Source organism: Euprymna scolopes, chromosome 27 (assembly GCF_053919585.1).
Source record: "Euprymna scolopes isolate OS-2025 chromosome 27, ASM5391958v1, whole genome shotgun sequence".
Taxonomy (NCBI): Eukaryota; Metazoa; Mollusca; class Cephalopoda; order Sepiida; family Sepiolidae; genus Euprymna; species Euprymna scolopes.
Window position 1 is genome coordinate 65,004,735 of NC_136508.1, and position 26,911 is coordinate 65,031,645.

A 26,911-nucleotide genomic window follows, 5' to 3' on the forward strand; every position below is an offset into this window, starting at 1 on the left:
AATTTACCTCGCGAATTATTAAAATTAAAATATTAAATAAAATAAATATATTTTTTAACCGTTACTGCGAATCTGTTCTGTTGATAAAACTGAACTTCCGGTTCGATTCATTTCACAGCCACGAATTGACGAAAGATTTCATTTTCTGTTAACTTGATAAGTAAAAAAAACAAAAAAACAAACTTACTCATGCAAAGAGTGATCCGTGCTGAAATAATGTTATTATTTAAAAAGCTATTCTTAACATGGGGAAGGGAGGGTTTTTGTACCTATTCTGTACTTTAACCTTACAATTGAATAACAACATATCATAAACTTTAATTAAACGTGGAAAACGATTTAAAAATAGCGCGGATCACTCTCTGCATTAGCACACACACACACACACACACACACACAAAAAAAATTCCATATTTTAAAAATTTAAATTCATTTATGTACTTACCAATTTTTTAATTTTATTTATGTTAAGGCTTTTCACTCATGAAACATTACGTTTTAATTGTTTCGTTTCTTTTCACGGCATTGTTTACATAAAAAAGTTTGTTTTAACTTTTTCTAAACTATTTCATTTTTACGACATGCCTCAACGTATTATAAAAACCATAACCCCCCCCCCCATGTTAAAAAAAACGCCCTTCCATAAACCTCGAAAGCCGTTCTTAATATGGGGAGGTTGTTCATTCTGAAAACCGTTTTAACATGGGGAAGTTAGGGTGTTTATAATATGCTGGGGCGAGTCGTTAAATTAACGAAGTTGCTATCTATTATTTATTGCAAAAATTGCTTGAAATTTATTTATTTGACAAAAAAAATTACATTTTGGTACTTCTTGGGCGTTGAGTTCAATGGCGACCAGTAGAAAAAAATAATAGTCGCTCCCTTAGTCTCCCACCCCACCCCGCACGTAACATATTTTATTTACTGACGTTGCCGTAACTAAACGATTATTTGTCACATTTACAAACATTTATTTATTTATTTATTTTGAAAAAGTTTTACTTTTTATGAATATTAAAAGAAAAATGGGTACTCATGCAGAGAGTGATCCATGCTGAAATAATAACGTTATTATTTAAAAAGCCATTCTTAACATGGGAGGGGAGGGTGTTTTGTACCTATTCTGTACTTTAACCTTGCAATTGAATAAAAAAAAACACGATTTAAAAAATAGCGCGGATCACTCTCTGCATTAGCACCGAAAAATGTTACTAAACATTTTTTAATAATTTCTCACTTTTACAAACATTTAATTTTAAATTTCTTTTTAAATGACGACTTTCATCGACTTCAATAAAGTGCCAAGTTGTTAACTTAAGGAGAAAAAAACCCGTTCCAATAATTAGAATTTTTATTTTTTTTATTTTAAACAGTTCAAATAATTAGAATTTAAAAAAATAAACAGTTCAAATTTTTGATAATTCAACAGTTCAAATAATTGGAATTTTACAAAATAAACAGTTCAAATAATTAGAATTTAAAAACAAAAAACAGTCCACATGATTAGAATAGTTCCACGTGGTCAGTTAACCCTGTAAAATTCTGTGATTTGTTTCACAATATTTGTAAAAGCATCTGTCTGTGACATATCGCATATTTTACGGTTAGGGTAATTTTCTGCCTCGACACCGCCTACGTCAAACGGCCTCTCCCCGAACTCAGAACGAGGCTGACGTCGGGACCATTTCCGTAAAGGATAACCCCTTCTTTTTTTTAATAATATTTTCGGGTGAGTATGCTGACAACAAATATCAGTTAAATTTGGCAAATAGCGCCCCCCTCCAAAAGTGGTGTTTATTCCGGAAGCTGTTCTTAAGATGAGGAGTTGGGGGTGATTATAAGGTGGACCTAATCTAAAAAACAAAAAAACAAAACAAAAAACAAGTTTTTTATGCGCACATAAGCAACTATTTTTTTATTAACTTTTTTTTTTACTTTTTTATTTAAAAATTAGTAAATTTCAATGAATAGAATAATAAATCATTTATCATCAATGTGTTTTTGGTTTTGTGCTGAATGAAACTTTTTTTTTCATTACAACAATAATGAACCAATTTAAATATTCCGGCATGCGTTTAAGGGTTACGAAATTATCAATAAATCGTTTAGTTACTAATCCAACGTCAGTAAATAAAAAAAATGTTACGTGCGCATGCATTAGCCTTGACTGGGGGGGGGCTCAGTGAGCGACCATTAAATAATTATGCTGGTCGCCATGGAACTCAACGCCCAAGGAGTACCTAAAGTGGCACTTATGCACTTATGTTATCGTGCTATTTTTTAAAATAGTATTTTCCTGTTAAATTCAAATTTTACGATATGTTTTTCTTTTATTAATTTGTTAAGTGAAAGTACAGATAACCCGGTCGGTTTCTAATGCGAGGAAAATCTAGCCCCCCCCCAAAAAAAAACAAAAGGGGGTACTCTGGATAATAACAAAACATTAAAATTGCCTCAGTCTCGAAAGATTTCTTCTCTACTGAACGAGGAAAAAAACGGTGAACCTTCTGTTTCTCTCCCCCTCTCTCTTCCTCTCTTAATATCTCTCTTTATCCATCTCTCCCTTTCCCTTTCTCAATCTATCTTTCTCTCTATATCACCCTCTCCATCTCTCTTTGAGCCCCTTTCTCTCTCTAACTCCCTCTATCTCTCTCCTTTCCTCTGTCTCATCCCTCTCTGTTTCTAACTCTCCCCCTGTCTCTGTTTATCTCTCTATCTCCTTCTCTTTCTCTATTTTCCTCTCACTGTCTCTTTTCTATCTATATATCTTCCTCTCTATCTGTCCATCTCTAATCCCTCATCCTATTTTAGTCTCCTAAATTAATTGCAGTGAATAAGGCATTGTCAAAACATGGATAAATCCTATTTTGGTCACCTAATTTACTGACTGTGAGAATAGAAGTTATTTGGAAATTACTGCTACCTTGAACAGCACCAGAAGTAACTGTTAAAACCTTTCTAATTAAATTGATTTTGGCAGCCATTTGGTAACAAAATGACATAGCCTTAGCCGTTGCTGCATGAGGAATACCTGCCACCTTGCTGCCAAGTAGAAGAATTATTTATTCTACTTTAAAACATTCAAATTTTCAAAAATCTCATGTTCGACATCTCCAAAACATCCAATATGGAGAAAAATATTGCAGAAATGCCAATTTATTGTTTAGGATGAATGCACAATGGTACGCAAAAAATCACTTGAGGCTCTTGGTCGATCCTTGCAAGATTTGCGTGGCAATGTCAGACCATTTGGGAATGCAGTAATATTGCTTGCAGGAGATTTCAGACAAATGTTACCTGTTATTCTTCAATCAACACCAGCAGATGAAATAAATGCTTGCCTCAAATACTCTACTTTTTTGTTCCATGTGAAGAGATTAAACTTAACTCAAAATATGCATGTACAGTTGCAGACTGTTCGATCCGCACAAAAACTTTTGCATCACTTGTGGGAAATTGGGTACGAAAAAGTGCCAGCTGATCAGAGTTAAGGGCAAAATTCTTTAACTTTTAACTTCTGTAATTTCTGTTTATTTCATCAAAAGAATAGTTAGTTTAAAAGGTTTTTGCAGATATTCAAATTATAAGACTTCCATTTGACTGAGTGAACGAGCTATTCTTGCAGGTCAATACAAATATGCCCATGAACTTAACGCTATTATTCAATGTAAAATTCCAAGTGAGGTAGTCAAATACAAATCCATCGACACTGTTGTGAAAGCAGATAAAGTGGTTAATTATCCAACAGTTATATTTGCCAGGGATGCCACCGCATGTATTGCAACTGAAATTTGGTGTACTAATTATCATGTTGTGAAATATAAAATAATCCAAGCTTTGCAATGGCACATAGCTTGCAGTAAAAAAAAATTAACAAACAATATCATAGAAACAACAATCTTAGCAGGACCTTTCACAGATGAATATATCTTCATTCCATGCATTCCTATGATTCCACCGGATACATAATTACACTTTAGGAAATTGCACTTTCCAATTTTATTGTCATTTGCAATAACCATCAACAAAGCACAGGGAACAATCTTTACAATTGTGGGCCTTACAGTTACACACTGACTGTTTTTTCACATGGACAATTTATGTTACATATTCAAGTGTCACCAAACCGGAAATTCTATATCAGCTAAGAAAATGGAACAACAAAAACTGTACCCATGCAAAATGGAAATTTAATCCTATAAGAAACATACTTTTTCTCATTTTGGAACTTTTTCCAATACGCCAATTTGAGCCACAGCAACGCGTGGCAGGGTACAGCTAGTATATATATATATATATATATATATATATATATATATATATATATATATGGTGGCGGGTGTCTATTTAAATAGACATTCCGACGAGCGGCGATTCCATGGTCGAGTGGGAGAACTGCCGACTGTCAACACAACGGTTCTAGGTTCAATCCTTGGCTTGGGAAAGATGCTAGTCTAGCGGCACTGATGAGTTATGATACAATGAAACAGGGCTGTATGTCAATGACTACGAATATATATATATATATATATATATATATATATATTTAAATAAGGGAGTAGTCACCAACAATGTGTATTTTTAACATTATTTTATTATTCCGTGTCTTGGTTTTTCATTGAGAATTATGTTTGGATCATTGTAATAATGTTTTTAAGTCATTGAAATCGTTTTTTACGCGCGTTTCAGATGTTCTGTGAAGCGTCCTCGTCAGAAATTATTTTCAAATGTGTTGGAGATGTAAAAATGGCAATTTTCGTAGTTCATTTGAAGTGTTTCCAAGGGGTGGAGGCTTGTAAGTGTTTATTATTCATTGGCATGTTCAATTTTTATTGCTCTTTTATTGGGCTTGTCCAGGCCGCTTACCTGGTTGTAGTCACTCTCTCTTTCTGCTTGTGTTTTTTTCTTTTCCTTTAGGGTGGGGTAGGGTGTGTGTGTGTGTGTGTGTGCGTGTGTTTGTGTGTGTGTGTGTTTGTGTGTGTGTGCGCGTGTGTATGCGTGTGTGTGCGTGTGTGTGTTTGCTTTTATTGGTTTGAGAATGTATATACTGTTTTATAGTATTATGAGGTTATTTTCTTCCTTAGGAAGGTAACTGTGATCCGAGGTCGTTACTAATGTGTATGTGTGAGGAGGGGGGGGCCAGCTCTTCTGAAATAAGGGTAGGGGTGCTTTCATTCTATTTTGATATTTATTTTTGGGATTCTTGGATTTTAATATTGTGATTTTTCGTTTCAGTCTTTTCGGGTATTCCTTATACTATGTTTGTTTAGAAAGAGGGGTGTATTTAAAATATGTATAGGTGATTTTTTAATGTTTCTATTTATTTATCTCCCCATGTGGGTATGGCCAGACCCAGGATCGGTTCCTAGTGTGGGGGAGATTTTGTTCCCCAGAGGGGGGGGGCAATTGGAGGGGGTATAGGTATGGGAGGGGGATGATAGAGGGGATGATAGTTGTTTTAGTCATGAGGGGGTTCTCCTCCACTGACTGAGGAGGGAGCGAAGTGTTGGAACAGATATTATACTATGGTTCTAGGTGTTTCCTAGTGTTGTTGGTTTCGAGGTTAAGTAGGGTTGTTATGTCTATGTGTGGTTGTATGCGTGCACGTGTGTGTGTTTTAATGTGTCGGTTCTGATTTATGTGTGGGTGTGTATATATTTATGTGTATGGATGTGCATGCGAGTGTACCTTGCATTTCATGTTTTTGTGTGATGATATTAGGTTCTGTTCAGTTCAGGAGTGAATCTGGTGATGAAGTTTTTTTCCTGTGTAAGCAAATAAAAATAATTGTCTGTTTTGAAGATTGGCATTATTTTGAAGCTGTTTCCACTGCATGTGTGTACGTGTTTTGAAACATAGAGGTGTCTGTTATCTGCAATTTTGATGTTGCTCTTATGTAAGGCCACTCTATTGCTGAAATATTTGGTGGCGCCTATGTAGTATATGCACTAAGATGCACAACATGCAACAAATCCTATATAGGCCCAGCAAAATACATATATACACACCCACACATAAATCAGAACCGACACATTAAAACACACACACGTGCACGCATACAACCACACATAGACATAACACCCATATCTCTAATACAACACACTGAACAATACCAACCCTACTTAACCTCGAAACCAACAACACTAGGAAACACCTAGAACCATAGTATAATATCTGTTCCAACACCTCGCTCCCTCCTCAGTCAGTGGAGGAGAACCCCCTCATGACTGAAACAACTATCATCCCCTCTATCATCCCCCTCCCATACCTATACCCCCTCCAATTGCCCCCCCCCCTCTGGGGAACAAAATCTCCCCCACACTAGGAACCGATCCTGGGTCTGGCCATATCCACATGGGGAGATAAATAAATAGAAACATTAAAAAATCCCCTATACATATTTTAAATACACCCCTCTTTCTAAACAAACATAATATAAGGAATACCCGAAAAGACTAAAACGAAAAATCACAATACTAAAATCCAAGAATCCAAAAAATAAATATCAAAATAGAATGAAAGCACCCCTACCCTTATTTCAGAAGAGCTGGTCCCCCCCCCCTCCTCACACATACACATTAGTAACGACCTCGATCACAGTTTCCTTCCTAAGGAAGAAAATAACCTCATAATACTATAAAACAGTATATACATTCTCAAACCAATAAAAGCAAACACACACACACACACACGCACACACACGCACACACACGCACACACACACACACACACACACATGCACACACACACACACACGCACACACACACACACCCTACCCCACCCTAAAGGAAAAGAAAAAACACTAGCAGAAAGAGAGAGTGACTACAACCAGGTAAGCGGCCTGGACAAGCCCAATAAAAGAGCAATACAAATTGAACATGCCAATGAATAATAAACACTTACAAGCCTCCACCCCTTGGAAACACTTCAAATGAACTACGAAAATTGCCATTTTTTACATCTCCAACACATTTGAAAATAATTTCTGACGAGGACGCTTCACAGAACATCTGAAACGCGCGTAAAAAACGATTTCAATGACTTAAAAACATTATTACAATGATCCAAACATAATTCTCAATGAAAAACCAAGACACGGAATAATAAAATAATGTTAAAAAATACACATTGTTGGTGACTACTTCCTTATTTAAATATACATCTTTCTTTCGTTGGAATTTCTTAACCCATTTTATATATATATATATATATATATATATATATATATTTTGTCATCGACATACAGCCATGTTTCATTGTATCACAACTCATCAGTGCCGCTAGACTAGCATCTTTCCCAAGCCAAGGATTGAACCTAGAACCGTTGTGTTGACAGTCGGCAGTTCTCCCACTCGACCATGGAATCGACGCCCGTAAATAACTCGTCGGAATGTCTATTTAAATAGACACCCGCCACCATATATATATATATATATATATATATATATATATATATATATATATATATATATATATATATATATATATATATATAAAGTAATGAAATCAAAAGGATGTAGTGCTTAGCTGATATACGCAATGGTAAACTTCAATCTAATATATATATAAAGTGATGGTTGTGTAGTTCCAACGAAATAAAAAAAAATGTATATTTAAAAGAGTGTAGCCATCAACAATTGTGGTGTTTTTCAGCCTTTTATCATATTTTTATTTTAAAATATTTTTATAACGCGTTTCAAGCTTTGTTTCGCTATCTTCAGATATTTTCATAAAAAGGTTTTCTTTTTAATGAGAGTTTTAAATGTTATTTTTACATCTGTGATACTAAATGTGTTTTTCAGAGTGATGTTGTCTCAGACATTCTGTCCCCAACAGTAAGTGTTGGTAGTGTCCAGTTAGAGTTAAGTTCAAAGAGGGGGCTTTTGGTCCATTTGATGAAGGTTTTATGTTTTTATGACTTTCTTTTTTGATGTATAGCATACACTCACACACAATCATACACACATATATACATGTACATATACACTTAGTGTTGGGGACAGAATGTCTGAGACCCCATCATTCTGAAAAACACATTTAGTATCAGCAGATGTAAAAATAACATTTCAAACTCTCATTTTAAAAAAAAAACTTTTTACGAAAATATCTGAAGAGAGCGAAATAAAGCTTGAAACGCGTTATAAAAATATTTTAAAATAAAAATATGATAAAAGGCTGAAAAACACACAATTGTTGATGGCTACATTTTTTTTCAATATGTATACACATATATATTTATAGTCATCGACATGCAGTCCTGTTTTGTTATATCACAGCTCGTCAGTGCCGCTAGACTATCACCTCTTCCAAGCCAAGGACCGAACCTAGAACTGCCGTGTTGACAGTCGGCAGCTCTACCTCTCGACCACGGAAGCGACACCGTCCGAATGTCTATTTAAACAAACATCCGTCCGCTACTTGTACAGTGCTCAAACCGCCTGTTTGTAAACAAACCGTGAGCTTCGCATTTTTCAGCCAATTAAGTAGCGAGTGAGAATTATTTACGACAATGCTCTACCCAAATAGGGGGGGGCTTTAATATATAATAATAATAATAATAATAATAATAATAATTATATATATATATATATATATATATATATATATATATATATATATTACACTAAAATAATCATTAAATACCTATAGACTCTAGTGTTTCATCTTTCGGGAATCATCAGTACAGGGTGTCACGATTAAAACCGGTTGATAGATCCTAACCCGGCAACAGAAGCCATCTCGATCCATACGGCCACCGTTACCCGCGAGAAATACTGTTGAAATTTAAACATTTCATTTTTAAATGTTTTTTCAACGTCTGCCATAGTGATCAAATCATTATATGATGATTATTTCAACTGAAAGTGCTCAACTGTAAGAAACAAGTTTCTTAAACGAGCTGACATAATTATTTACTATAATAATTATTAAATACCTACATATATACCCACACACACATACACACACAAATATATATATATATATATATATATATATATATATATATATATATATATATATATATATATATATATATATATATATATATATACATGTTAAAGTTCATTTTATTCTTAGCTATTTTCTTATCCAACTGACGATAGCTCAAACTATAATGATTCATGCTGGAGCGCCATAAATTTCGGTTTCGATATTAGCTGATGGCACACAATAATTTTTTTTTTTACTTTGAAATTACTACTACATATTGGGTACAATATAATATGTAAGAATCGATAGAGAATTAACTCTTTACTAAATACAACGCGCAGCTCTTTATAAACAGACTTCTTTCTCCAAGTTTACAACATGGCAAGGAAGAAGAAAAGGAAAAAACGAAGCAAAACAACACACTGGAGATGGAGTATACCTCTGAAATATATTTGTGATAAATTTCAAATAAGTAAAATATTTGTTTATTTTCCTAATATTACGTTGTGATTTGGCTTTCAAGCGCGCATGATGCGCATTTTATTTTATTCAAATTAAAACATCGTTTCTATATGAACTCTCATCCTTGACGTTATTCTCGCGTTGCCTACGCACAGTTCAAACATTTCAAAATACAACCGCTGAGATACAACTCGCGGCTCTTTATAAACAGACTTCTTTCTCCAACTTTACAACGTGCCAAGGGAGTAGAAAAGGGGGAAAAAACAAACAAAACACACTGAAGATGGAGTATACCTCTGAAATATATTTATGATAAATTTCAAATAAGTAAAATATTTGTTTATTTTCGTTGTGATTTGGCTTCCAAGCGTACTTGATGCGTATTTTATTTTACTCAAATTAAAACGTTTCTATATGAACTAATCCTTGACGTAGCTCTTTACTAATTCAAATGAAATCTACAAAATTAAAATATCATATGTAAGCGTATTTTGCAACCGAGCAACGCCGAACGCCCCTGCTAAACAAATCGAGCTTAGATATTCGGACGATGTACAAAACATCGTTAATTCACTATCCGCACAGCAGCTGCTGTTTAATAGTTCGAAGCCTTGACTGTCGTACGGGCGGTCGAGTTTCGTTTCTGGCTTGAGGTAGTTGCCTGTCTGGCCGCACTGATGAGCTGTGATACAACGAAACAGTACTGTATGTGGCTGACTATATATATATATATATATATATATATATATATATATATATATATATATATAAATAAACGTTGTTAAAAATACATAGAGCTTCCGTTTGATTATAGCTTTTTTATTTTTCAAAATGTTTTCGGATGATCTATTTAATATATGGATCAAAAGAATTTATATGGATATAAATAGTCTTGAAAGACGAAAAGCAACACCGCAACCAACTTCGAACTACACATGGAACTTATATTAATTCTTTCAATCCACACACTAAAAAGATCATCAGAAAAACTGATTTTTTTTTTAAATGTCTAATCAAACGGGAGCTCTCTGTTGTCTTTATACGCTATATATATATATATATATATATATATATATATATATATATATATATATATATATATATATATATATACTAGCATTTCAGCCCGGTGTTGCCCGGATGTTTGGAGGTGTATGCTGAGCAAAAAAAAAAAAAGCGGTCCATTTTTTTTAATTTGACCCTATTATGACCCCTTAAAATTTATTGTTTTGGGCTCAAATGGAGTTATTAAGTTAGATCCATGTCCAAGGAACCTATATCTAAAATTTCAATTGTTTAGACCCAAAATTGTCGGAGGAGTTTGGTAGAGTTCTCAAAGGTCAAATCGTTGAACTTTGACCCCTTTAACAGCCAAATTTCTGGCCGAAAACGAATCACAAATATTTTCTAAAATCTCAGTACCCTGTATATCAAATTTCGAGCCTGTAGCCTAAAAATTGACAGAGTTATTGCGTAGGAAAATGTACACACACACATACACACACACAGAGACTCGTTCACTTTTATATATATATATATATATATATATATATATATATATATATATATATATATATATATATATATACTAGCATTTTCCAGCCCGGTGTTGTCCGGGTGTTTGGGGGTGTATGTTGAGCAAAAAAAAAGCAAAAAAAAGAGGTCAATTTTTTTTAACTTTGACCCCTATTATGACCCCATAACATTTATTGTTTTGGGTTCATATCAAGTTGTTATATTAGATCCATGTCGAAGAAACTTATATCTAAAATTTCAAGTGTTTAGACCAAACATTGTCGGAGGAGTTTGGTAGTTTTCAAAGGTCAAATCGTTGAACTTTGATCCCTTAACGGCCAAATTTCTGTCCGAAAATCGATCACAAAGATTTTCCCAAATCTCAGTACCCTATATATCAAATTTCGAGTCTGTAGACTAAAAATTGAAAGAGTTATTGTATAGAAAAATGTACACAGACAGACACGTTCACCTTTATATATATATATATATATATATATATATATATATATATATATATATATATTTATGTGTGTGTGTGTGTGTGTGTGTGTGTTTGACATCCTTGAGCAAGAAGCATCTCTCACATTAAATAATTTTCTTTTCGGAATCGAACTAACCCTAACCCTAACCCCAGCCCTTTCTAGCGCACCCGTATTGTAAGCGCATCCTCCCTATTTACCTTGCATGTCTTTATGCAGATTTCTGTGACGTTTCTGTCGGTAAGTCTCTTTTTGATCTTCTATTTCAAGACCTTATGTAACGGAGCGCGGACGCGCGTATGGCAGCTGTATGCAAATGAACGGGCCGTGTGAGAAGTGATGTCACGGCAAGGAAAAAGAGAGGGTATAAAACTGATTAGAAACTGCGAATTTTCGTTACTTTATTTTATCACCAGATAGGAGATAGAGTTTAAGAAGAACGTGTGCACAGACCGAAGATAACGATCACGTTAGAGACTTGGGTGTAGTCACGCATGGCTGGAGAATGCGAAATAAAGGTCTTTTCTCAAAACCTGAAACATTGAGTGGAATTTCTGTCTTATTCTTGTTTTTTTTTTTTTTGCTCCTTTGCGACGGAGTCTACAACGTATTGGGTTCAAATGTTACCAGGTGTGAAAACGTATGTAACGTTACACTTAAATACAAGAAAAAACGTAAGAACTCCCTTTTAGTCGGAGATTTATTGCACACTAACATCAACGGACTATTCCAAAGACAAGACTTGAAGAATAGGAATATAAAAGTATCTTTAGGAAACTTGACATTCAAATAACGAACGAAATTTTTGGCCATCTCAGTATTTACAAAAAAATCATCAAAACAATTGTTTTGTATGAAATACAAATATGTTCAATGAACAACGACAAAACATAGTTAATTAATAAAAATCTTTTTTCAAAATCAATATGCAAATATCAGGATCATTTGTTGGATGTTCTGCTGGCTTGGATATGGAGAGGCGCTTGTAAAAGCAAGTTAATTCACAATGGTCTTCGGTGTGGCGTGTCATTAACAGACTAAGGCTGTTGAATGAGTTGTGCGTGGCGAGGCGTACAGATTCGCACGGTTCCACAAATCCAAAAAAGTTTCGCGCAATAAAATTATGGCTTAAGAATTGCAAAAGTGAACCAATAAGGAGAATTTTTTTAATGATTAACGGTTCTTTGTAATGACAAAAAATAACAGTATAGTAGAACCCCGGGATACGATGGCCCTAGGATACGTTGTTTTTTTGTTGTTGTTTTTTTTTCAGGTTATGATGTGGAATACGATGTTTTCCGGCTCTTGGTTACGGTATTTGCCCCGCCTTACGGTGTTATTTATACTGTTACAATAAACATGTGTATTATATACTGTACTATATTTTGTTACTAATTTGTAATGCCGTATCCCGGGGTTCTACTATATTTTAAAATATTCACACCTTAGACTACATAAGACATCACATATCTATATATTAATACCGTAGAGACGTTTTGACGTATATACGTTCGTACGTGTCGCGGTTTCCAGATTATAAATTATTCGATCGGGAGATTCTATTTATTAAAAAGGAGGATAGAAGATGATAACATACTACGAACATTAAATCAGCATATACAAACGCTAATTCAATGTTCGTAGCATGTTATAACATATCCTTCTTTTTAATAAATAGGATCTCCCGATCGCCGAAGACGCAATGTGAAAAAATTAATTTAAAAAATGATGTCACTTTTGGGCCGTACGTGAAACTAAAATATACGTTCTTTGTTTTCTGGCTTGGATCTAAGTGTAGTATCTGTTCTGTCTAAAGATAGTATAACGATATCGTGGGGTTTCCGTTGGCACCGGACGTCCATAAAATAGAAATATGTCACAGACTCCTATAAGGATATTGAAAATAAACCGTAATTACTAGACACTACATTAATCAGATTACTTGGATAAATATTTTTACAGTTTAGACAAAAGGCTTACTATAATATCTTGGGGGGGGGGCGTCTCCATTCACGTTGAACGCTTACAGAATGCCCAGCAGCAATATATTACATTTGAAATATACCGCTGTGGAATTTCAACAGGCCTTGCTAGTTGTTAATGACTGTGGTATTTTTGTGTAATTACAAAAAATAACAGTATTTTAAAATATTCACACGTTAGACTATATAGATTATCACATATTTAAAAAAAAAAGAAGAAGAATTATATATATGAATTACTCATGAAATTTATTAAAAATGTATTAACATAACTGTTGTGGAGACGCCCACTAATTAGCATACGTGGGTGAAAAGATATAGATAAAGGTATCAAGTCAGCAAGACAGGAGAGCTGTGTTCGAACGCCGGATAGGCAAGACGCATGTGCCGGTTGCTCCATGAAAGACTTTAACGCGCCCTCTGCCGGACAATCTTCCAACTGCAGTACAACTGCACCTTTGTAAATATGTATTATCTTTTCGTCTTAATATATTTGTTTTACCTCTACTTTCTGCGTTTGTGTTGTTATTGATACAGACACAACAATAACTAATTATTTACTAATATTTTAATAATATACTACACAACTTTATTAACAAAAACAACTATTATGCACATTTTACCATATGCATTGCAAATATAAACAACAAACCTTACAAAAACTTATTAGGCTTACTCATAAGATCCAGCTTCTCTGGTATACGAGCCATTATACAGGATGGTCCACTTAAAAGCATCCCGATCACTTTTAATCTTTCTCTAATCATTTTTTTTCGGATTAAGTGGTCCACTTAAAAAAAGCCGATCTTTCTTTTTCTCTTATCGACCAACTGACACCACAAAACAAAAGGCAATTCTTTTTCAAGCAAGATGGCGCTACATGCCACACGTCTCACAGATCACGAGTTTATGACATGAGGATAATGGTTAATGGGTATACATTAGTCAATGTGATTATAGAGTAGTAAACATAAGTAGTGGGAATTTTGTAAATTAGATTATTTAGGGGGACGGTTCATCAAGAATTTGTTTATGTTGGACTTGAAGACAATCAGATTGTAGTCAGCTGGAAAGCAGGCAATTGGAAGAGAATTCTACAGGCGTGCATTTCTAAGAAAGAAGCTTTGTTCATGGTATCTGCATTTAGGTTTAGGCACAGATAAAGAGTGTGAGAAATTATTGATAGTGGTTTTGGCTAGATGAGTGTTTTTCGTGAAAGTTTGGCGAGGGGGGACCATAGATTGAAGCTCAGCTGAGCACTTGCCATGAAAATAACGATAAAGCAGAGACAGGCTCGAAACGTCTATTCTGTGGGAAAGAGGTTGCAGGAAAGAGAAAAGGGCATCCCTTATTAGGCTACAAAGTCTATTTTGAACTCTGTCAAGGCAGGATAAGCGGCTTCTAGTAGCTCCTGCCCAGATGTGACAACATCACTCCATCGTTTACGAAAAAGAGAACAATAAGCAAAGGGTTATGGCCACCACGTTCCCCGTCTTGTCATCATGTGATTTTCATCTTTGGGGGACTTTAAAACAAAAAGTTTATGCAAATAATCCTAACAATCTAAACAAACTAAAGGAGAACATTACCAATGCTATCAGGAGAATCATCAAAGAATATCTACATGCGGTATCAGCAAACATTGTTAAACGTACCCATAAATGCAAAGATGTCAACGGGGAGCACTTCTAGCATCTTATATAACACTACAAGTAATTTAAACAATGCTACAGGTAATTTAAACAATGCTACAGGTAATTTAAACAATAAAAGAATGTTCCTCCTCTCTACTACATTTTCTGGGCTACTTTTAAGTGAGGTATCCTGTATTATGAACCGACCAGAACAGTGTGAATTCATCATCATCATCATCATCATCATCATCATGCAGTCCGTCAGTCTTGACGATGACTAGTCGGGGCCCCAGTGCTTTATCCCTCGGTGTTGGCATAGTCTCACTCCATCGCCACAGGACTTTCCACCTTGGCTCTAAACTTGCTTGTACAGTTTAGGTGCAGTATCTGTTACGCATAAGATAGGCACCCTCTGAAACTCCAATGGAGCGAACCCGCGACTGTCGGCAACAGAGAAGGTCGCAGCATCTGGCCGAAAGTAACCTCAGTGAGGTAAACAGTCGCCCTATCTTTTCTTTTTGGATGAGGCTCCAGAGCCTTTTAAGAAAAACTGAAAGGCAGAAGTAGGATTTGAAGTCAGTTCCCGTCTCTTAGCCTTTTGCTGTGATAAGGCCCACGAGACAGTGGTGTTTGATTTTGGGGTTCCTTCTCCTAGTCTTCGCCCAACCAAGGGCACCCACAAGACAGTGGGGTAGGGGTTGGTAGTGTGCCAGGGCATGTCCACACATCAGTGGGCCATAACACACTACCTCTGGGGTCCCCTACTACTCAAAGATCTCCCACAAGTTTAGCCTGGGGCCGCAAGGCATCCAGTTAGCGTGTGTGGACAATGTGGAGGCACTATAGGAGTCTTAATGATGGAGAGGCTATGTACTGGCAGGGAAAACTTATGCATTTTTTTTTCTTTACACAGTGATCACCACTTATCAAGGCCCGGAAGCCACTCAGCGATAAGGGTTATTGCAAGTACATTACGTTAGTGTGGAGATCTGATGAAGTGTTTAATTAAGGGGGCGGTTCATTAGGAATTTGTTAACATTGGACTTGAAGACATCGAAGTTGTAGTCCGGAGGGAAGCAGGCAGACGGAACAGAGTTACACAGGCGTGCAGTTCTAAGAAAGAAGCTTTGTTCATGGAATCCGCGATTTGATTTAGGCACAGATATAGAGTGGGGGAAATTTTTCACAGTGGATTCAGCTAGACGGGTTTTTTTCGTGAAAGATTGGCGAGGGGGGACCAAAGATTGGAGTTCAGACGAGTACCTGCCATGGAAATAACGATAAAACAAGGATAGGCTCGCAACGTCTCTTCTGTGGGAGAGAGGTTGCAGGGTAGAGAAAAGGGCATCCCCCACTTAGCCACGAAGTCTATTTTGTACTCTGTCAAGGCAGGATAGGCTGTTTTTAGCAGCTCCTGCCCAGATATGGCAACAGTATTCCATCCTTAGCTGCGTTTGGGGATGTGATGCGTCTAGTGTGTTAAGTATAAGTTAGTGTAAAGTTCATGCTTGCATGCCTTCTCGCTTCCAGCTAACACCGCTGGAAAACCTCGCGGTGAGTTTGAATTACAATACTGCCAATCCAGCATCTTTTTGACAAGATATATGAACGACATTCTTATTAGAAAAGATAATATTATTGTAACATATTCACACCTTATGACTACTTAAGATATCGCTTAATTGTTAAACCAAAATAGCATTATAGCTATAAATACTAATATAATTTATTAAAAATGTATTAATATAATGACTAATTATTTACTAAGATGTAGGTTGGTTGGTTGTTTTACGGCATATCAACCCTTTCCGGGTTATTTAATGCCGAATCCAAAGATTTTGAAGAAAAAATTTTTTAATAGAATATATTTGTTGTTTTCACGTCAATTTCTATTTAACCCATAGTTGGGACCCTACCAGGTACTACCACTCCGGGTCAGAGTGGACCTGGGAGCAATGGCAATTAAAGTGTGACTCCACACTCCCCAAAGCCCACAAGCTGGGGCCTCACCACTGGATATAGTTTAAGGTCATATCCAGGACCCCCATTGAGGGACTTTTACCCTCTGCAGGGGGGACAGTCGGCGTATTCTAATGCCCCACCGACAGGGCCGAAGATGTTGGTAGTATGTTATACAATCTTATAAATAAAAGAAATCAGATTCTAATATAAATTTGGAAATGGAAAACTTTTTCCTTAATTTTTTAAAAATTGCTTACAATTTTACTTTAAGTAAAAGTACTTTATAATATTTATAGTAGCTAGCGAGACCTGTGAAAATTCTACAGGGGACATTCATATGCAATATTGGTGTCGGCATTCTGTGGATGTTCAGCGTAAATGAAGACGGCCTGCTATTATTGTAGCTCTTTTGTTAAAACTGCATTTATCTAAGCTAGCAGAAACGCCCGGCGTAGCCCGTCGTAAACGCTTAAATATGATATTTTATTTCTTGCAGATTCCTTATATATTATTATAGAATTTATGTTCTATCGATTTTTATATAAAGTTGCGATTTCAAAAATAAAAAATATATCAATATAACTTGGGTGCATTAGCTTGAATCGAAACCAAAACCAAAACTGACATGAAAAAATATATGTGTATATATATATATATTAGTATATATATATATATATATATATATATATATATATATATATAACTTGAGTTCCTTCAGCTATATTAGAAACTGAAACCAAAACTAATGAAGAATTCTTGAGAAATTTATTTATAAAAAGATAGATTACAGAAGTGCAATCAGCTATAATCGAAACCGAAACCAAAACGTATGAAGAATTCTTGATAAAATTATTTATAAAAAATGAATGACTTAAGTGCCATCAACTATAATCGAAACCAAAATTTATGAAGAATTCTTGGTAAATTATTTATTACAAGAAATAGAAGTCCATAACAATTAAACGACAGTCACTCGGATGTAAGTGTGACACAAAATAAATAACACACACGCTATCCTATTAATATATAGATAATAAAAGATATTTTTGTTTTAAAATAATAGGTCCGTCCCACTCGTTTATATGTAGGAAATGTATCCCTACAGCTCGTTAATGAGCTCCACACAAAAAGCAAATTGTTGCTCCCATGTCTCCGCTATATATTACTGTAAGGGGAGATAATCACTGTTCAGAGGAGACCATCTCGGGTTACTTCCTGTTCAGGGAAGATCACCACTGATGACTTCCTATTGTCAGTAACAGACAACTCTTATATCTATACCGTTTCCACAACGATCAATTAAAACTCAAATCTGTTAATGAAACAAGCGTATCTTGATGACTTGCGATCCTTTTTTGACGCTGCTGCATGCCCAGTGTTTGTCGTCAGTTCTGTTACCGACATGGCCGCAAAGGTGTCAACACAAGTCGCATTCCAAAAGAATAATTGAAATTATTTTAAAATGTTATTTAATTAAAATGTGACAGGCTGACGGGAGATATCGCTTTCTACAGAGATGCACGTGTGATAGACCAACAGACGGACAAAGTCTCTTATACATATTGTTGAGAGCATCTACAAAATAAACTCATGATGAAATTGATGTTGTGTAGGGATGCATATTGGAGATGACGGGAGTTAATATTGGGGACATATATAACGGGACTCATAATACAGACATAACGATAGTGATGATGATGGAGAAAAGACATATATATATTACATCATGACGACTGTGACAATTTTTGGAGGTTTTATATTAATACAGTCTGTGAGATATGATGCAACAACAGTTCTTATACACATATAGAGAGGAGGAGGAGATACTTCACTTATGATGATGGTGGGAGGACACATAATCTTCGAAGGGTTACACAATGTTCATTATAAGATGATAAACACAATTACCTTTCGTTCGTGATTAAACATCACACAAGACAACAGTTACAACATAATGATGACTTCTTTATTCAATGATCGGCCGGTCGATGACGCCAGGAATTCAAACTTGAATCGACATGGCTTCTCTTTTACACTTCGCCTCTAACGGACTCTCCTCTCCAACTGACTATCAGTACTCTTGGCTGATCAACTAATTCTCTACTCTCTACATTCGAACCATACTTTCCTATATAGAGAAATCTCCTTTGTCTATGACGTCAGAAGTGTGTTTTCAAACGTGACTAATTTTCACGTAGTTTCACATATGTTTGTCCAACACACTTTTGGCAAACAAAAGAATCCTTAATTTAATATCTAAGCTATTTTTAAACAATACATTTTTAATCTGCATTGTCCATTCTTTTAACTGACATTTTAATATTCAGATTTCTAAAAGAATCGGACAATCGACTTAATTTCTAACATTCCATTTCTTAACCTTGCCTACAGGGTTCGATTCTAGGCTTATCCTAATCTCATTTTCACTTATCTGGTATTCTTCTTATTTACATGGAAAAAGGGACATCCCTCTCCATGTAACAATGATATTCCAAAAATTAAGCATAACAGACCAACGAAACTGTTATTTTAAACTTAAGCGCAACACACAGAAAAGATGGAATATTTCTGCCACATCTGGGAAGGTGTGGCTCTTAGTACTCTTTAACCCATATTTGTTTTTTACTCCTAACCAATATCCTTAAAGAATTTTTTAAACTGACTTTGCAATGCATTCAAAATTGACTTTGTAGTCAAGTACGGGGAAAAATGTTTTTTTTATTTTCTACAGATCCTTACCAAAAGATTAATGTTTCTGACGGAGCTGGAGAGCATAATAATAAAAAAATATCGCAAAGCCAAATATAAGATTTGTACTTTTTTCTTTTACTTTGTGATGCTTCTGTTCTCCAGTCATGTGGAATTAACGTAGAATTTGTGAACTAAGATTCGTAGCCAGATTAGAAGCAGATAGGTATAAGTAAAAAAAAAACTGTGGTTTACGCATAAACTTAATCAACTATGAGGTTATAGTATTGGGTAATTCCATTAGAATTAAAATACACGGATTTGGTTTGGTTTGTTCGTTTTCTTTTACGACATATCAACCATTTTTATGTTACTTAATACCGAGTCCGATTATTTTGATAACAGCTTTATGTTTCAAGTTCTGTAAAACTTTTACTAACAAATGTACTCTTAGCCACCGTTTTTTCCATCATATTGATGAGGGATAATTATTAGTGATTATTAGTGGGGCGTTGAAATAGGAATATTAGTTGTTGTTGTTGTTGTTGTAGTAGTAGTAGTAGTAGTAGTAGTAGTAGTAGTAGTAGTAGTAGTAGTATAAGAATTAGCCTTTAGGGGCAACGTCAGATTACCCTGAACGATTATTATTATTATTATTATTAATAATAATGTAAAATGTCATGTAAAGGAAAATATTCAGAGAAAATTTTTTCATGGCAAGGAATGTTAGAAAACAAAATTTGCCAGTTAGAAATTTTAGTTGATATTTAATTCTTCAGGTTTATAAGTGCCCGGGGAGTTGGTCCCCATTTCTCCTTCAATCCTCACATCAAAAATCGGCCTTGTGCCTAATTTGCTCGGTGGGGGAGCAAATAAATACCGACCCCACATATAAGACCTTGGTCAATGTAGAGGCAACCCTTCATACCAATTGTCACTATCCAGCTCTCCTACTCCCCGGGGAGTTGGTCCCTATTTCCCCTTCACTCCTCACATTAAAAATCGGCCTTGTGCCTAATCTGCTCGGTGGGGGAGCAAATAAATACCGTATCTAAATCTACGTCCTCGACATTCCGTTATGAATATTTGCGTACATTATTGTTTACAGTAAAAACATGTTTACTTTTGCGAATGTTCTCTGACTTTGAAATTTTCTCGTCTTAACTTCCCTCATCAATCAATTTTATGAAAGACTCGCAGAGAGACCCGATGTTTCCTGGAATTAAATGATGAGCAACAAATGGTCCACACTTCCGAAAATTTTATTGTCATCGAAATTTGATCAAATCTTCCTTTTTTTTTCAATCAAATTGATTGATTGCCTGTTTTAGTTGTGGATCAATCCGTGGTGCACCAAGAGAAAGCTTCGCATGCCTTCTGGCAGTAACTTTGTTCACAATACATTGTAGTCTACATTGCACTGTAGAGAACCTACTGTTGATTTAATATAATTATCTTTATATATAACGGCTTGAATTAAAATTTAAAATGCAAAACTGAAGTATCATCGTTTAATTGTGCCCTAGACAGAAACATTTTTTCGACCGCGCCTCTGTCTTATCAAAGAACACACTTTTGATTTTATATGGCTGGCGCTTCTGCTTGTGACAAGAAAACTTTTCAAATGCACTTGTGACGTTATACCGTATAAAGGTGTTAACTTTGATCAAAGTTGGACTGTTCCCTCTTTAATCTGATTTTTTTGATTATCGATTTTAGATACTTATCGGGGGCATTCCGATACAAAACCTATTTAAAAATATTCCCACGCACGTAAGGTATATTTGTGTAAAATATCAAAAATAATAGTCCAGCTGTTTCGGGATCAATATGTAATGAACTCAAACACAGACGCACGCACACAGACACACATACAAACTGCTTTTTATATGTAAGTTGAGATTGTATTTGTCTTCCATTCTAATTTACTATCCATTCGTATTATAATACGTCATCCCTAGATATTTAGATATTGATCATGTGAGGGTCTAAGAAAGCAAACTCTGGTATGGACGTGCATCAAAAGCATAGATGGGTCATTGAATTCCTCCATTCAGGAAAACTGAACTGATCAACATTCACTGTTAAACGTTTTCGAAGCCGATGCAGTTGATGTCAGAAAAAATTGCGAACGAATTAAATTATAAAACCTAACATTACAAGTGCATTTGAGAAGTTTTACTCCCCACACAAGCAGAAAGGCCCGGCGTATAAAAGAAAGTTCTTTGATAAGACAGGGGCGCGTTCGTAATGAATGTTTCTGTTTAGAACACAACTGAACCAGGATACTGGAATTTTGCATTTTAAACTTTAATTCAAGCCATTATATAAAACTAATTTTATAAAACCAACAGTAGATTCTCTACAGTGCAATGTAGCCGACAATGTATTATAGATTGCGGGAAAGCATGCCAAGTTTCCTCCCGGTGCAACTAGAGCAGGCAATCAATCGATTTGATTGAAAAATGGGCAATTTCACCGATTTTGATGACAATAAAATATGGTGTGGAACATTTGTTGACCTTCATTCGATCCCGGGCAATGTCGTCATTCAAGTGAACCACATCGACCTAACCATCTCCCATGAATGGTTGAATGAACACTGTCATTTTAGGAAAATAAATTGATGCGATTCTCGATAAATTTGAGGACATCAAATCGAATGATGGTGAGCATATGAAATATTCAATCAAAACTCATATTGTGTATTGTTGTTCTTTATCCATTGCTTGTGTGTGTGTGTGTGTGTGTGTGTGTGTGTGTGTGTGTGTGTGTGTGTGTGTGTGTGTGTGTGCGTGCGTGTGTGTGTGCGTGTGTAAACAATATAATTCATGCATAAATTAAAAGATTTTTAAAATAGGGAATTTTGAATTTTCAAACATCTCATGAAATCGATTGATTGCCTGCTCTAGACACATGCCCCCAGGCAGTGACTTTGTTCACAATACATTGTAGTCTACATTGCACTTGTAGACAACCTACTGTTGATTTAATATAATTATCGTTATATATAACGGCTTGAATTAAAATTTAAAATGCAAAACTGAAGTATCATCGCTTCGACCGCGCCTCTGTCTTATCAAAGAACACACTTTTGATTTTATAGTTCGGAGCTTTTGCTTGTGTGGCGAGAAAACTTTTCAAATGCACTTGTGATGTTAGACCGTATAAAGGCGTTAACAGATCAAAGTTGGACAGCCCCCTCTTTAATCTGATTTTTTTGATTATCGATTTTAGATACTTATCGGGGGCATTCCGATAAAAAAAACTATCTAAAAATATTCCCACGCACATGTATATTTGCGTGAAATCTAAAAAATAACGGCCCAGCTGTTTCGGGATCAATATGTAATGAACTCACACACAGACGCACGCACACAGACACACACACAAACTGCTGTTTATATATAAGTTGAGATTGTATTTGTCTTCCATTCTAATCTATTATCCATTCGTATTATAGTACGTCATCCCTAGATATTTAGATATTGATGATGTGAGGGTCTAAGAAAGCAACCCCTGTCATGGACGTGCATCAAAAGCATAGATAAGTCATTGAATTCCTTCATGCAGGAAAAACTGAACTGATCAACATTCATTTGTGTCTGATAAACGTTTTCGAAGTCGATGCAGTCGATGTCTAACCATCTCCCAGGGAAGTAAATGGATGAATGAACACTGGCATTTTAGGAAAATAAATTGATGCGATTCTCGATAAATTTGAGGATATCAAATCGAATGATGGTGAACATATGAAATTTTAAATCAAAACTCATATTGTGTATGTTGTTCTTTATCCATTGCTTTTGTGTGTGTGTGTGTGTGTGTTTGTGCGTGTGTGTGTGTGTGTGTGTGTGTGTGTGTGTGTGTGTGTGTGTGTGTGTGTGTGTGTGTGTGTGTGTGTGTGTAAAAATATAATTCATGAATAGATTAAAAGGTTTTTAGAATAGGGTGTGAATTTTCAATCATCTTATGAAAAAACAAAAAAAAAAACGAAAAGAGAAAAGAAAATATACACAAAAAAAAACAAAAACAGATAAGTAACAAAGCTGTATCATACTTACTCTTGTTTTGTGTCGACACGTTTTGTTTTTTTTTGTTTTTTTTTTTGTTGTTTTTTGTCACAAAAGTCTTTCTTTTTTCCTTGTGGACGAAATCAATTAGAAACGATTATCTTTTCTCTTTCGACTATTCAACCAGCTTCGACTGTTTTGTTGTTCTATTTGCGTGCGTGCGTGCGTGTCTCCGTCTCGCCGTCAGACTTTTTTCATGCACATCTGTGACTTGCCAATTCTAGAAACGAACAGCGACTGTTCAACAGGATGTATTGTTCTATATAAGAAGTGTTGGTGAGCATTGACCAATCGAAAGAGCCGCGCACGAACGTGACGATGACGTAATTATTCTTGAGAAGGCCCGGTATTTCTTCAATGCTCAATGGCTTTGAAACGAGTATAGTTGTTGTTTGTTTGTTTGTTTGTTTGTCTGTTTGTTTGTTTGTTATTTATTATATATTTTGGCACGTTCATATCATGTACAGGTACGATCAATTATGTCTGACTGAGCATGCGCTAAACGAATTTGAAAGGGTTTTGAGAAATGCCACACACTTGTTCATGCATTCATAATAAACAAACAGGGCTACTCGGCATTGCTCGGTATAAAAGTATAGCATAATATTTATCCCCCTCTCTTTGCCTCTCCCTTCCTCTCTCTTATTTTTCTTTGCCCAACCCATTCTTCTCCTCGAACATACACACATATCTCGAGTCAGCATAAAATAAATAGCTCTGAAAAATTATCATAACATCTGCATAACATAAAATATCTTGTTTGAATCTTGATAATCTTAAATTATGTAAATGCCGATTTGATTCCTCTTCCAATAAATGATTTTTTTTTCTAAATTTGAGATATTTTTCCGGGGTTAGGCCAAATACTAGCTGTATATGGCTTTATTATTTGGATTAATACAAATTAATGTTCTGATCTTTAGTGTTATTTGCACAACGTTTCGGTCGAAGTAACCTTCGGCATTCTTCAGGTTTATAAGTTGCCATGTTTTGACCCTTTTCTTTACCAAACATGGCGATTTATTCATTTGAAAAAAAGTTGGAGGTTACACTGAACGAAACAGCGTGCAAATAACAGTCAAGATGAGACCGTTAGTCGGTAATTCTAAATAATGCAAACAATCATCTCTCATTTAAAAAATGAAAGATTTTTTTAAGCTATAAGGAGACACGTTTTATTTATTATTTTATTATTTTTATTTTTTTGGAATCATTTGGGATGAAGCTTTATAATTTGTGTATTCATCTTTGCAGACTCTTATGATTATCTTTATAGTTATTGTTGTTTAATCACGTTTCGATCAATTTATCCCCTCCCATTCTTCAGTTGATTAACGGAGACGGGATAAAAATGCTGAGTCTTGTAATTATATCTCCAGTAATTACTACCTTCCATAGTTGTTGTCTCAACACGTTTTGGTCAACTAATCCTCTGGTCGGCTTTGGATAGGATTGAAACCGCTGTCTTCAGACAATGCTCACCTGAAACCATACTCAACGCCTCTATCCACTGCGCCAATATAGAGAAGCTGACACATAATGGTTTGAAGATGCGTCAAAGATGAATCAATTTGTGCATTAAATTTTTTTACTATCATCCTCATCTTCATGGTTGTTGTTGCTTGGTGCCGCAATGGCTAGAGGCGTTGAGTGTCTACGCTTCCAGGTGAACATTGTTTAAAGATAGCGGTTTCAATTCAACCCAAAGTAGGGCAGAGAATTAGTTGGGAGAATGACAACCATGGAAGGCAGTAATTATTGGCGATACAGTTACAAGACCCAGCATCCCTATCCTGTCGCGGTTAATTACATGAAGAAGGTCGAAGGATTAGTTGGCCGAAACATAGTGAGACAACAATAACTATGAAGATGAGGATAACAGTCCCCAAAATGTGATTTTACAAGTTTCCATTACCTCTTCATATGTGAGTTCCTCGAATAATCTAGGATTAGTTGGCCGAAACGTAGTGAGACAACAACAACAACTACGAAGATGAAGATAACAGTCTGCAAAAAAAAAAAAAAAATGGATACATATACACGTTTTCCTATTATAGATGATAGACTGATATTTATGCAAAATGTTTACATGGAAATCGTCTAAGAAGTTTGGAAATATGATACATTGTAGATTTTGTAGGCGTTCATTAATTTCTAACGATAAATTTTTGTAGAATGTGATTTTACAAGTTTTCATTACCTGTTCATATGTGACTTTCACGAATAATCTATGTTTTGCCCGAGTCGAAATCAACGTCCCTCATTTTTTAAGAAAACTTTAGTTTCATAAGCTTTTAAGACTACCCTTTCACTTCAAATCTTTTATTCATTTATTTTTTCTTGGAAATCAAATAATTCTATTGTTGGCATTCATTTCCTTGATATCTTTTTAGTTTTAATTCACTCTAGAAAGATATTGGTTGCTTACGGGATGAACCACATGAAAGTTGCATACATCCTAAGTGAAAGTGTTTCTATTGAACGAACTGTATTCGAACTTGGCACACCCAGGTTTTCAGTCCGTGTCGTTAACCAATGAGCCAGAGTCACTTCCCAGATCTTAAAGGAAAAACGTACATCCAGTCTGTTGCTAAGGCCTCTTAAAAAATGGTTGGACCACTCTACCGCTCCAGAAAGTATCTAGCCGCAGATATAATTCTTTATCTATCAGGTTAACAAGAACATTCCTGCGGTTTTTAACTTTTAAATTCAGATAGGCATATCTCGACTCAAACAGATAAAATATTGATCGAAATAATCACCATCAGAATCAAGACACTTTTTTGTTTGCCAACGCAAAACAAGTTTACGTGATACGTGGCAAGACAACAACAATTAAGGTGAGGATAACAGTCTGCAAAAAAAAATGGATGCATATACATGTTTGCCTATTATAGATGATAGACTGATATTTATGCAAAGTTTTTAAATGGGAATCGTCTAAGAAGTTGGTAAATATGATACATAATAGATTTTGCATGCGTTCATTAATTTGTAACGATAATAAATCTCTGTAGTATGTGAGTTTACAAGTTGTTATTAGATTTTCATATGTGACTCCCAGGAATAGCCTATGCTTTGCCCGAGTCGAAGTCAACGTCCCTTATTTTTGAAGAAAACTTTAGTTTCATAAGCTCTTAAGACTACCCTTTCACTTCAAATCTTTTATTCGTTTATTTTT

The 26,911-nt window shown here is 35.3% G+C and overlaps 1 protein-coding gene across 1 annotated transcript in view; it reads right to left on the minus strand.

Annotated features, from left to right (window-relative positions):
• LOC145248658 (actinia tenebrosa protease inhibitors-like) overlaps positions 1-23,969 on the minus strand; it is a 53,553-nt gene extending 29,584 nt beyond the window's left edge. Inside the window, exon 1 of the mRNA XM_080110327.1 lies at positions 23,722-23,969. The gene's annotated coding sequence lies outside the window, so the exon portion shown is untranslated. The remainder of the gene's footprint in view (positions 1-23,721) is intronic.
• Between the last annotated feature and the right edge of the window lie 2,942 nt (positions 23,970-26,911).